Here is an 11,905-nt window from a genome sequence, read left to right as displayed (position 1 = left end):
TATTGCTTTTCACGAACATAAACGTCACGGCTCATCAAGCCTCAGAAAACCCGAAGGATATTGGTGGAATGCTTTCATGGGGGGCGTGCCCTATCATTGGCCCCTCCCTAAATCGGGGCTTTTCTCCCTCATTTCTATGAAACGGCAAAGCACAAGTGTACATTCAGACAGTGGAGGTTCTGTTGAGAAACAACGCAAAAGTCATTCAAGCGAATCAAGAGGCAAGACGGTTTTGGCCAGAATATCCCGCTAATATGTCAACAGAGCACCAAATGTGCTGCTTCAACCCTGCTCGGCCTTGCCGCAAGTTAAGAGTCCTTGGTCAGAAGTACACGTCAGCAAAAAGCCATCTGCAACGAGGGCTCCAACTTTCAGCTCAATGCTAATGAGATTCGCAGTGAATTTCGGCGTCCCGCACCGCGGATGGAAAATAGTTGTCTAGCATCATCACCTCGAACCGCTCAAAGGAAAACACGTTTAGCTTCCGCAACTGAACATTTTCCCAGTTCCAGTGACATACAATATCCTGGAAAATTGCTCTGTGTGTCAATTGCGCTGTTTATATTTGCTCTTGCTAAATTTATGAATGCTTCAAAAGCTGCGTCGTAAGTGTAAAGTGGAGTTGCCAAACCCAGCGCGCCGTGCGACAGTTTCGTCAGTCTGTGTGCGGCGGGCTTGAAAAGGCTGTGTTTACACTCGCAGTGGTTCATACCAGCCTGGCTGGACCGCACGTGTCATGAAACAAAAATCCTCCAGACAAAAATGTTTTTTTTTTTTTTTTTTTTTACTACCCAAAAAGCTTCTGAAATGTCAATTTAAAAGCACCTTCCAAGGCGTAAACTCTCAACTTTTTTTTGTTTTGGGAATAGAAGCATTTATGAACGAAGCTACCTTGGTGTATTGTTTTTACAACGTATCTTATTTTTTTCCCCATGAAATATGCGGCACTGGACTGAAAGGGAAAGAGTAAGATTGGGTTTGCTCGAATGTACATAGGTGTTGGCCCAGCTTGTCGAGCTCAGGCAAGTCTGCCAAATCTGTAAACGCAGCCTGTTTACCTTTTGTCTGCGTGGGGAAGCTATGTACAGTCAGTGTGGTCTCAGAGATATTTTTGGTGCGACTGCTACACGTAAGAATATGCTCAGCAGATGTTAGCTGGCCCCTGGCCTTGTTAGCTCCACTTGGAACAAAGCACACAAACTACTGACACAGTAGTTCTCCGAAGTTCACGTGGGGTCATCCAGTGGCATGACAGTAGAGAGCAAAACGAGAATGACACGACTCACTGGGGCCTGGAGCACACCGAACGGAACCGACCTCGGAGTTCCTCGGAGTTACCGAAATGTTTCTCTTCTGTTTGATTTTTTTTTTAATCCCCCCCCCCCACCCCAAATAAAAACCACTGGATAGTACTTGGATTGAGAGCGGCGAGAGAGACGGAAGCAAGAGAGAAGCAAACAAAACAGAAAAAGAAAACCATAACAGCAAGTACAAAATCTGCTGGGGCCTACTGAGAGAGAGAGAAAAGCAAAATGCAGTCAGAGAAAACAGTCACGGCAACTTCACCCGTTATTGCTTGGCTTTAATTTAGTGGGGGAAAACATTCGGTAATTCGTAGATGAGTGCCCTGTACTGGCTCCAAATAAAATGGGGTGTTCCTTGGTTGAACAGTTTTGGGGTAATAGCGCCAATCCAGCATGACAAACAAAACAAATCCCACCGCGACTCATTATTGATGGAATGTCATTCTAGACTTCAACTTTTCAAAATAAGCACTGAAAAATAACGCCCTTTGTTTCTCTCCTTCTTTTTTTGACTTCCAACAGTGACTAGATTGCCCGATAATAGTCATTTCCCGTGTCATTTCTCGTTCGGTTTCAATTATCCCCGTCCCGTATATCTTTTCAAAACTCTCGAGGGCGCCACGAGTCTGTTTGTTTGTCTTTTGCCGCGCGACTCTGAGCCCAGGCCAGACGCAGCACAGCATCCAAATCACGAAAGAAACATTGAGCAAGCGCGCATCGGCAGCAACGCTTCCCGCCGCCGTGCGAGCGCTCCGATCCAGCCCGTCATGTAAATAACTTGTTTCAGTGTGCTTTCAATTAAAGCGGAGGACAAAGTGCCATTGCGGCCTTTTGATGGATGAGCTCGGATATTGGAGTGTACCGCCGGATGACAAAACGGTCCCGCACTCCACCTCAACTCCTCTTTCCTATCGATTCCCCGGGCAGTTATTCATCAGGGCAGCGGCCACTGTCAGATCAGCCGCTCCTTCTGCTCACAAAACACATTTTCCACCGTTATTGATAAAGCTATTTGACCTTTTATTCAAATGCGCGTTTGTGCGTAAGGCGCGCACATCTGTGTTTTTCTTTCTCTTCGCCTTTGCCAGAGGCTTACACATCATTGCCGCTACACCAATAAAGTCAGGCTGTTTTGATTAACGGCAAATGAGTAGGTCTATTCTTTGCAGATGTCTTTTCGAGACGTACCGCGCTTTGCTTTCTCGCTTCTTACTAAAATAAATCCCACACCCGTTTTACACTTTGGCCAAGCCATTGCATAAGATGCAGACACACGATGTGGTACCGGATGGCTCACCTACGACCAGGCCAGTCAGTACGTGTGTTGGGAAGTTTTGGGAGTTTTGATTTTGACATAGAAATAGATCTTCCTGTTGGAATAAAATGAAAAACAAAAGAATCCATTTTCAGTTTTGATTTGAGGGGCGCTTGGATCTTGACAGAGCCAAACCGACCGAGATCGATACGCAAATGGGATCTGAATGCATAATATCGCAACATCATGACGGCACTTGCTGTCCTGGAAATTTGGGAAGGCTTTGCTGCAACGATGTGGAGCTTTTTGCTCATGCCCAATTCGACCTTACTTGAGGGACTATTTCGGTGGCGGTTTGTTTTCTTTTTCTTCAATTGTGGTTCAAGTCCTGGCTGGTCAATTGTCTTGCTTGCGTGTGTGATTTCTTATTTTGTGTTGTTTTCACTCGACATGTCCTCCGTCGGTTTCAGTTGGTTCAACTAGTACTGCACCTCAAACGCCGCTTAAGTGGTCACCAAAATGTTGAGTGGAATTGTTTGTTGATGAATTGTGTGGTGAATCGACGAATGTAAAAATGGAGCGCACAACTTATCTCCAACCAGCAGAGGAGCCTTTGATTGTAACTATCGTCAAGCCTCGTTAAAAGGTGCCTCGAGGGACAGAACGAATCTGCACGTTACAACGATAGCTAGATGCAGCCGTTTCCAATGAAATGGCAAAAAGCAAAATCGGCAAACGGAAAATGGATGACGTGAAATCGGAACTTTGAGATGTGAACGTTATGGCAGCGGAAAAAAAACGGTGTGCATTCGGTTCGACTGGAATGTGTATTCCAAACAAGAATGAGGACTTTTGCCGAGGCCTCTATGGCTACTCAGGTCGATACAATGCAGATATCCGTTCATTTACAATGCCATTGTCAAATCTCATTCAAGGCAATCATTGATTTGTCGCAATTTCCCGTTCATCAAGGAAATGTCGCATTGGCAAACGTTCGGGATCCATTTCAGTGTCCCCGTGCTTAAAAGTCACATTTTGTTTGTCAGTCGACCATCAGCATGTTTCTATGTAGCGGCGCAGCGTTTGCTCACCGTGTACGTTGATTTCCCAGCTGACTGAAAGGTTTGCACGATATGGACTCTGCCGACGTTTTTCGAGCGAGCGAGTCTCCCCTTTCCAGATGTGTACTAACTAGTTTAGGAGGCCATTTTCAGCAGGCTTGAAACATAATGCCGTGCTTAACATGACGGAATATCTGGCATTTTAAAGCTTCAACCAGTGAAGGTTAAAGAAAGTTTGGGTGCCGTTGTTCAAAGTAGCGTTGCTTTCAGGCAAATCTTGTGGACCCTCCAGTCTGAATACATAAATCACAGGATTCAAGTTGTTTTGAGAAGCCTGATCAGCAGAAAGATTGATTTTGAGTTTGTGATGACTCACAGCTCTTTTTTAAACTTCACTTTTTATGAAACGTATGATTTGAAACCCCGACGAGATTGAGGCACGGTGCTTTCATCCCACAAACCTCATGGCCATGTCTTTACCTTGCCATCAATTATTAAGACGAGATCTTGGAGTGAAAAAGTAATTTCCCTGAAAAGAACCTGGACAGAATTGACATGAACCCAAGCCTTAAAACACACTCCAAGCGATATCTAAAAGCTCAGAGCATGTAGCAATAAAATTGTGTGTGTGTGTGTGTGGGGGGGGGGGGTGAAGTCATTCTAACAAAACAAAACAACAAGCCCAAATACAGCCCAGTGAATTGGGGAAGTGAAAAACAAGAGAGATCGATGGTGACTCTAATCTTTGACTCCACAGACTGGGCACCCACCAAAAAAAAAAAAAAAAAAAGGGTGAATGTAATTTCCCAGACTAGGCAGTAATCTGGCCTGTAATTCCTCCTAGTCCTTAAATAAAAGCCCTCCAGTTTAAGTCCTCAACCTCGTTTCTTTCTCCCCTCCTTTGCCACCTTTAATAGGATTTGGCAGAAAATGACTTTGTGAATCACTCCTCTTCGTCGTACCCAAGGAAGAGCAGACCATCCTCGGCGAGGAGTTCTTAATTGCGTCAAATGAGCGACGCGAACGGCCTGGAGGGCGGCCAGCGTTGTCACCGCCGCCGCGCGCGCAGCAAATGCGGGCGCTCCGCGGGTGACGTGGCGCACAAGTTGTGTACCGATGAGAAGAGGGCTCGCGTCAAATGAGTCTCGAGGACGGCTTTGGGAGCAAGAGGCCGGCCTCTTGCCATTCTTGTGGATGTGGACCTGCAGGCGCCGTTCGGCGCGTGTGTGTCGACACCCCGGTAAGGGTCTAAATTAAAGCGGTGATGAATTGTGCCTGTCAGGGAATGACAGTGGAGACGCTCTGTGCTGTATTTGGCCTCCGATGATGTGCGCGAGGAAAAGATATCGAATATCGTCGACAATATGCAGTGCTGCATTTTCATTCGATTTTGTTCTGTCCCATAGTGGACAGCTTCATCGCAGGATGATTTTTCATTCCAGAAGAAGATTAAACATCGTCAAGTCTGACAGCAAGGAGCGTGGCCAATACTTCTTGGTGGCGTCGTCTCTCGGCCGCAGCGCGGTGCCCGGCCCGGACTTCTCATTAGTATGTTAAAGGGTCCGGGGGAGAGAGAAAAAAAAAAAAAATCAGCTAAGGTTCAACTTGTGAAGTTCCAATGTAAAACATCAAATCCCCGACAGCTCTCTCATCATGGTCACTATTGGGGAGGCGGAGGCACAGCTGTTAACTAAAGTAAAACGTCGATGCGGGTGCACGGATCGAGGGGCCATGCGTGCAGGTGCGCAGTGTGGTTGGAATAAGATTTCCTGTGGGGAGGCCACAAGGTCCATATTACAATACATAACAGTCTAATGAAATTACCGCCCGCGGGAAAACCTTTCTCGTCACAAATTGATCGGGTATCTTTCACAATGTCTTCATGTAAAACTGAACTTTGCAGTCAAAATGGGCCGCGCGTCTAATGTCGCCGCAGTAGAATGCTTGATTTATTGATTTATTTTGGAACGTATACAGTGTCCAAGCCAAAAATATGCGCCTCCATGATTTGATATGTGCTGAACTGAGGTTTGAAGCTCCGAGTTTTGAGATAAATTGCACTTTTTTTTGGACTGATGCAGCATTTTAGAGATTTTGTGCGGAGCGGTTGATGGCGTTGACTTTGGACGGTCATGAAAATTTGTCCTGTTTCAAATTTGATATTGCACTTCACAAGAGAATTAGTGAATCACCTTGCGGTGACTGTTTATCATCCATCCGACTTGTGTATGAAAACGACACTACTGCCGTTGCCGTTGGATTTTTGCGTACGTTCTGCCTGCCTCATTTTCATCTTGTCTATATTACACTTATCAATGTTTCCGCCTCCAGTCATTGTTCTTGGCAAAGCACCCGAAGCACTATTTACACGAGAATCCGCCATACCAAAAATGACATATGAAAGCGATACACATGAAAGCAGGTGTCCACCGGTCAAGGGGGATATACGTTTATCCTCCCGCAGTGATGGGCAAGTGCATGTTTACATGCCGTCTAATCACCGACCCGTATCTTGTTTACCTGATCGGGGCGAAAGCTCGGTGTCGAGACTCCTTAAAAGTCAAAGCCAGAAGGGGGTGCGGGGGAGGTGGGCCGGGGAGTCGGGCTAAAGGGTGGATAGCGCGTCCAAACGTATACCACATGTTTTCGTGCACATACACACAACACACACTCTCCACCAGCCGCAGGGCGCCATGGTTACCTTGGAAGTTTAACGTGGACCAGCTGGTGTACTTGGGTTGTGAAATTACATTGCAGACGCGTGCAGACTGTGCGCGCGCACACACACACAGACACACACACACATTTGCACAGGATCAAAGCGTGTTGGAGCCCTGCACGGCAGCCCCTCTGCTCCCGCCTTTGGCTAAATGGACGACCAAACATTCCAGGCTGTCCAGCCCAGTAATATCTGGCCTGAAGCCTAATGAAGATGGACTGTGTTTATAATTCTCCCGTTTGCTCTGATCACCAACATAATCCCTTCTATGCACACCGCACGGCGACAGAAATCACTTTGTTTCTTTCCATGAACTGGAGAAGAAGAAAAGGGGACTGAGTGAAGTCTTCTAAGCCACAAAGCCTTTTTGATTGGGCTCGGATAGGTCTTTGCATTTTCCGGGGCCGCCTCGTCATGTGACCTCCGACAAAAAGAGAACGCACCGAGGGATGTTTTTCTGCCCGCGTGAGACTTTGACACCTGCTTCGCTGCAGCAAATTGGACCGGCTCACTCTCAAATGAGATTTTTGCCCGCTGCGCACGCGCTGAAAGAAAGGTCACCCATTACAACTATTCTACATGATTCACGGAGTTATCACATCTCGCCTTGCCTACCTTCACTTTAATTAGCTTTCGGGACCTGGGCGAGATGCGTGTGCGTGTTGGTGTGTGCGTGTGTGTGTGTTTGAATGCCCTGGTGCTGCCTTCCTCTAAGGTTGCAGAGAAATTAAATTCCCCTGTTGACATACTGTATTCCTCCTATACAACAAGTGAGCCAAAGACTACGAGCAACTGCTACCACGTGTGAGGCGCACTGTTGCCTCTCGCCGTGTGATCACGTGACACTGATCTGTGGCGGTTGTCCTAGAATTAAGGTTGAAAGAAAGTAAAACAAATGACTTGAGTGGCAAGATCCTGTGTCAGGTTGATCACACTGACCTGGCGCGCTGCCTTTCTCTCATGCCGTCAACGCAAAAGCAAAATGCATTCGCACCAAAAGGGGTCCGAGGGTTTCATCGACTCTCCGAGGATGACATCATGAGTCAAACCTACGGAATCAATCGCTATGTTACGCTGAAAATGACAAAGCGTTCTTCCGTGGCTCATGCGCACACGACGCCCGTGGGCGGGTTTTGAATGTATAGATGCACGGCTGGATTTTGTATCACTGCGTTATACGAGATGCTTGCAATTGTAAATCACTGGGACATTTAAGAGATTTCCGTGGCTAAATTTTAACCGCAAGATGTTTTTCCCCGGAATGATTTTGTGGTTTTGCTGTAGGTTACCAAGCGAACTTCCAATCATCTCTTCCTCTATGAGACAGGGGTGTTTGAGTTTTTTGTTTGAGGGTCGCCAACAGGAAAATAGACGGATGAAAGGACCACTTTCAAATTTTTCAACTTTTTCAAACGCGCTCGAGTCGGTGGAAAAAGCAATTCTCGATGGTTTGGATTGTCTAGTTCGTTTTTTCATCCGCTTTCTGTTCAAGGCGTTTAAGGCAAATAGTTGATCAACAGCCGTCGATCTGACTGAATAGCTCCAGCTCTGTACTTAGCAGCAGCCGAATTCCATCTCCACGTTCAGAACCAAAAAAAGAAAAAAAAACACTAGTCAGTAATGTGATGTCTTCAGAAATCAGCCATAGAGCACAAAGTGGAGGAAACTATTTTAAAATTGAATGATCTTAATTCACTCCAGTGTTTTGAAGATAAACGGTGTTTTTCTTCTTACCATTTATTTGTCTCTTCGAACACAGAGAAAAGTTCGACAGTCCAGCATCCCTTCTCAATCTGCCCTCCTTCGCCTATTTTAACTAACCTCACGACCATGTCAAATGTCATTTATAAATGGCATTATCTCTTGTTTTGTCATGTCGTGGGCCGCAAATGGCTGTTGTTTGGATACCCGTGTTCTATGATAATAATTCGCTCTATTCCATGTCTTCTCTTTTGATATACAGTGTCTGGAAAAAAACGGTCTCTCGTGACATTGCCCTCAATGCAGCTTTCTTCCATGAGTCACAAGGAGAACATGTGTCTGTGAGCATTTCCATTTTTTTTATTTTATTTTATTTTTTTTTTACACAACACATCCTTTTTCTCTTCCGTTAAAAAAAAAAAAAACACATTGCATTCATGCAAAGGCGGGTAGGGATGTGTTGCAATCCGTAAATGGCATTTACTTGTCGGAATAGTTTGACGTCACCACACTTTTTACTTTTACAAAAAACATTTAAGTTACTGTATATCCGTTTTTTTTTTCTTGTTTGATTTATCGATTTAGGAAATAATCCACCATAAATTAATCTCCAGTTACTGTGTCGTTTAAAGGGGAAGTCAGGTCAAATTTTAGTTCCAATAAAATGCTCTATGCGCCCCCACTCGTCTTCACACAGTAATCTGATTAATATTGCATTTGTGGAATTTGAATTCAGCAACAAAATCCACCCTTTTTTTTTTTTTAATCCATCTCTGGGGGCGGCCATTTCGTCAATTGCTGTCGACTGAAAATGACATCACAGTGCCTAAGTGCTCAGGAAACGACCGATCATGGCTCGCCAGCTGAATTCATATTCGGCAAGCGCAATATTCATCAGAATAGCGTCTTTCGTGGGGGTGCAAATTGTTGTCAAGAACAAAAATCATTGAATACTTTCTGATTACAATCATAATTTGGAGGACGACTTAATGGAGGAGTCATGTTCTTGGAAAGTAACAGCGTTCTTCCTTGAGTCCAACCATCTCCTCAGCAATCACCTTCAATGCGATGCAAAATAATGTGTGCTTGTCTCCTGCGTGTGTTCAGTGCTGGAGAGCAAAGCTTATACATTATTGCAGTCACGCTGTCCACGTCTGAAAACATTTCATAGGCAGCGCGAGGGAAATGTAAATTTGAGATTGCGGAATCAAACACGCATACCCACGCGCGCGCACGCACACACAACAAAAAGAAAAACCTCATCTCATTTTTTCGCTTATACGCACTTAAATGCATTAAAATGGAAAACAGCTCACGCTGGCCTCGCCACTCAAGGGGGCTCGAATATTTGTTTTCCCCTGCCCTGTAGTGTCCTCATTGCCAGTGACCAAAATTCATGGTAATCTCCGCCTCAGAGTCCACCGCTGCTTTCAGACTCGCCAATCACGTCTGCAGTCACGTGGCCGCGCTCTGCTTCACCAACATTGCAATTCTCCCAAATCCTGCCTGCAAGTTTTATTGCCCGCGTGCATGCATGCTCCACGGTTGCAAGGTGACAGCAAACCCGCTGGAAGGTGTTGCCGGTCCTCATCCGAGGCATCGGTGCATCTCTCATGCCTTTCCTTGATGAGAACTACGTGGAGATGGGGTTGATTAAAGCCTCGGGCCAAGTTGACAAACTAATCTGATATTTGAGTGTGCTTGGCTAATCAGGTTTTTTTAAAAAAAATTTCTGTTTGATTTGTGTTCTTCATCCAAGAACAGCAGGAACCAGAAACGACGACGTCCTTGGATATGTGTCGTCATACATCAGGACGGTCATAGGCCATGGAAACACAAGTTTGATAGATGGGGAGAAGTAAAAGCATTTTATCAGACACGCTTGAAGAGCAGCATCCATCCATCCATTTTCGAATCGGCTTCTCCTCAGGAGGGTCGCGAGCGCGCCGGAGCCTATCCCGGCCGTCTTTGGGCAGTCGGCGGCACCCTTGAACTGGTTGCCAGCCAATTGCAGGGTACACATGGACAAACAACCATCTGCCATTGGCGGTATAATTCCGATTGTAATGAGTCAGAATTCGCACAGCATTGACATGATTAGTTTTGTTTTGAATCTGAGTGCGAGTTCTGTCGGAAGGCGTGGTACGTCTGCAGGGTGCGGTTGTTGCAGGCTGCGGCTTGGCCACCGCTGCTCCACAGTTCTGCGCTACCCTTTTGTCCATGAATGACCTTTGTCAACTTGTGGCGAGTAAGACAAGAAGTCTCATCTTCATACTGTATCTTTATCAGAACAAGTCCCCTTAGCCCCCCACCCCCACCCCACCCACACATATTGTAATCTGACAACAACAACAAAAAAAAAAAAAATCGGGCCTCCGTCTGCACGTGACGAATCTTGATTAATCAGTTGGATGAAACTCTCTTTTTATTTTTTATTTATTTTTATTTTTTTATTGTTGTTATGGCCAGTCCCCTCAGGAACACGACCTCAGGCAGTGGGCAATCAATCATAAATCAGTCCGATGTGATTGCGGCAGTGATCGTCTCTTCCTCCTGTTTGGCTCTCACCTTTGTCTAGTCCTTCACAGCAAAGTTATGGGCATAACGGGCAATCCGAAACTGATCTTGTGGACGTGGGATTGCGTGCGCGTGTCGGCGTGTGTGTGCATGAGTGATGACTTCAAGCAACTGTGAGCTCGCACATCACACTTTCATGCATAAAAAAATAATAAAAATGAAAAAAAAAACAGCCTGCCTTGGTATCCTCATTTAATGACTACCCCCCAGGACAAAACCATTAACTTAATAACATCTCGCTGGCCCAAAACACACACACACACACACACACAAGACAGCGGTATTTTCTTCTCTCTCTAATGAACTAACGTAGGAGAAACATTTCACTCTGTCTGTGTGTGTGTGTGTGTGTGCGCGCACTTGCGTATGGGTGATTGTGTGTTCATTCACGTGAGGGGGTTGCAGTTTCATTTTACTAATTCAAGGACAGCTCCTAATCATGCAAAGTGACTACATGGACACGTTACGCGAACATATGCATTAACTTTGTACATGTTTGCACACACACACACACACACACACACACACACACACACACACACACACACACACGACGGCTACCCCGAGGCAATTTGTATTATTGAGTAGGTGACACAGTAAAATTTCATAATCTATTAGCAGTGTCGCAACACAGTCATGCAAGGTTGTGTTGTCTGTTGATAAAGACGGCATTGGACCAGCATGCGTGTTTTAATCTGGGTTGATGCGGCAGATTCAAAGCCACCGTTGATGACATCTCAGTATCTGTGGGGGCAGCAAGTTGGGGAGAGAGGGGAGGGGTCGAGTTCTTGCTGTGCTGCATTTTAGGAACAATAACACAGACAGTCGATAAAACATCAGACAATTTTATTTTAGTTTCATATGGACAGCTGCTACAAAGTAGACTACTGATAGGCATGTTAGATTTGGAAAAAAGAATCGTTTTCTTCACCATATATGAGCGGACTTTATTCCATCAGACGTATATACGTGACAAAGCGCTTCTTGCGAGCTGTCTGGTGAACAGTTCATAATTCAAATCAGCAGCAAATTCAATGGGTAATTGTCAACAGGATTCCCCCGTGCCGGCAATTATTGAAAAACATCCAAGAGCAGCCACACACACATGCGCACACACGCACACACGCACACCATCTACATCACCGTTGGCTCTCCAATTATAATTTTTAATATCCCGTTCCTCTGAGATTGAGATTAATGGCCAATCGCCATCATGAATTCCAACGCCGTCTATTATCATCCCAGCCGAGGTCCCAATCCGCACTAATTGCATTCTCAAAAGCGATCT

The sequence above is a fragment of the Hippocampus comes genome, unplaced genomic scaffold, assembly GCF_001891065.2.
Source record: "Hippocampus comes isolate QL1 unplaced genomic scaffold, H_comes_QL1_v1.1 scaffold149, whole genome shotgun sequence".
Classification (NCBI taxonomy): domain Eukaryota; kingdom Metazoa; phylum Chordata; class Actinopteri; order Syngnathiformes; family Syngnathidae; genus Hippocampus; species Hippocampus comes.
This window is presented reverse-complemented; position numbering follows the sequence as displayed.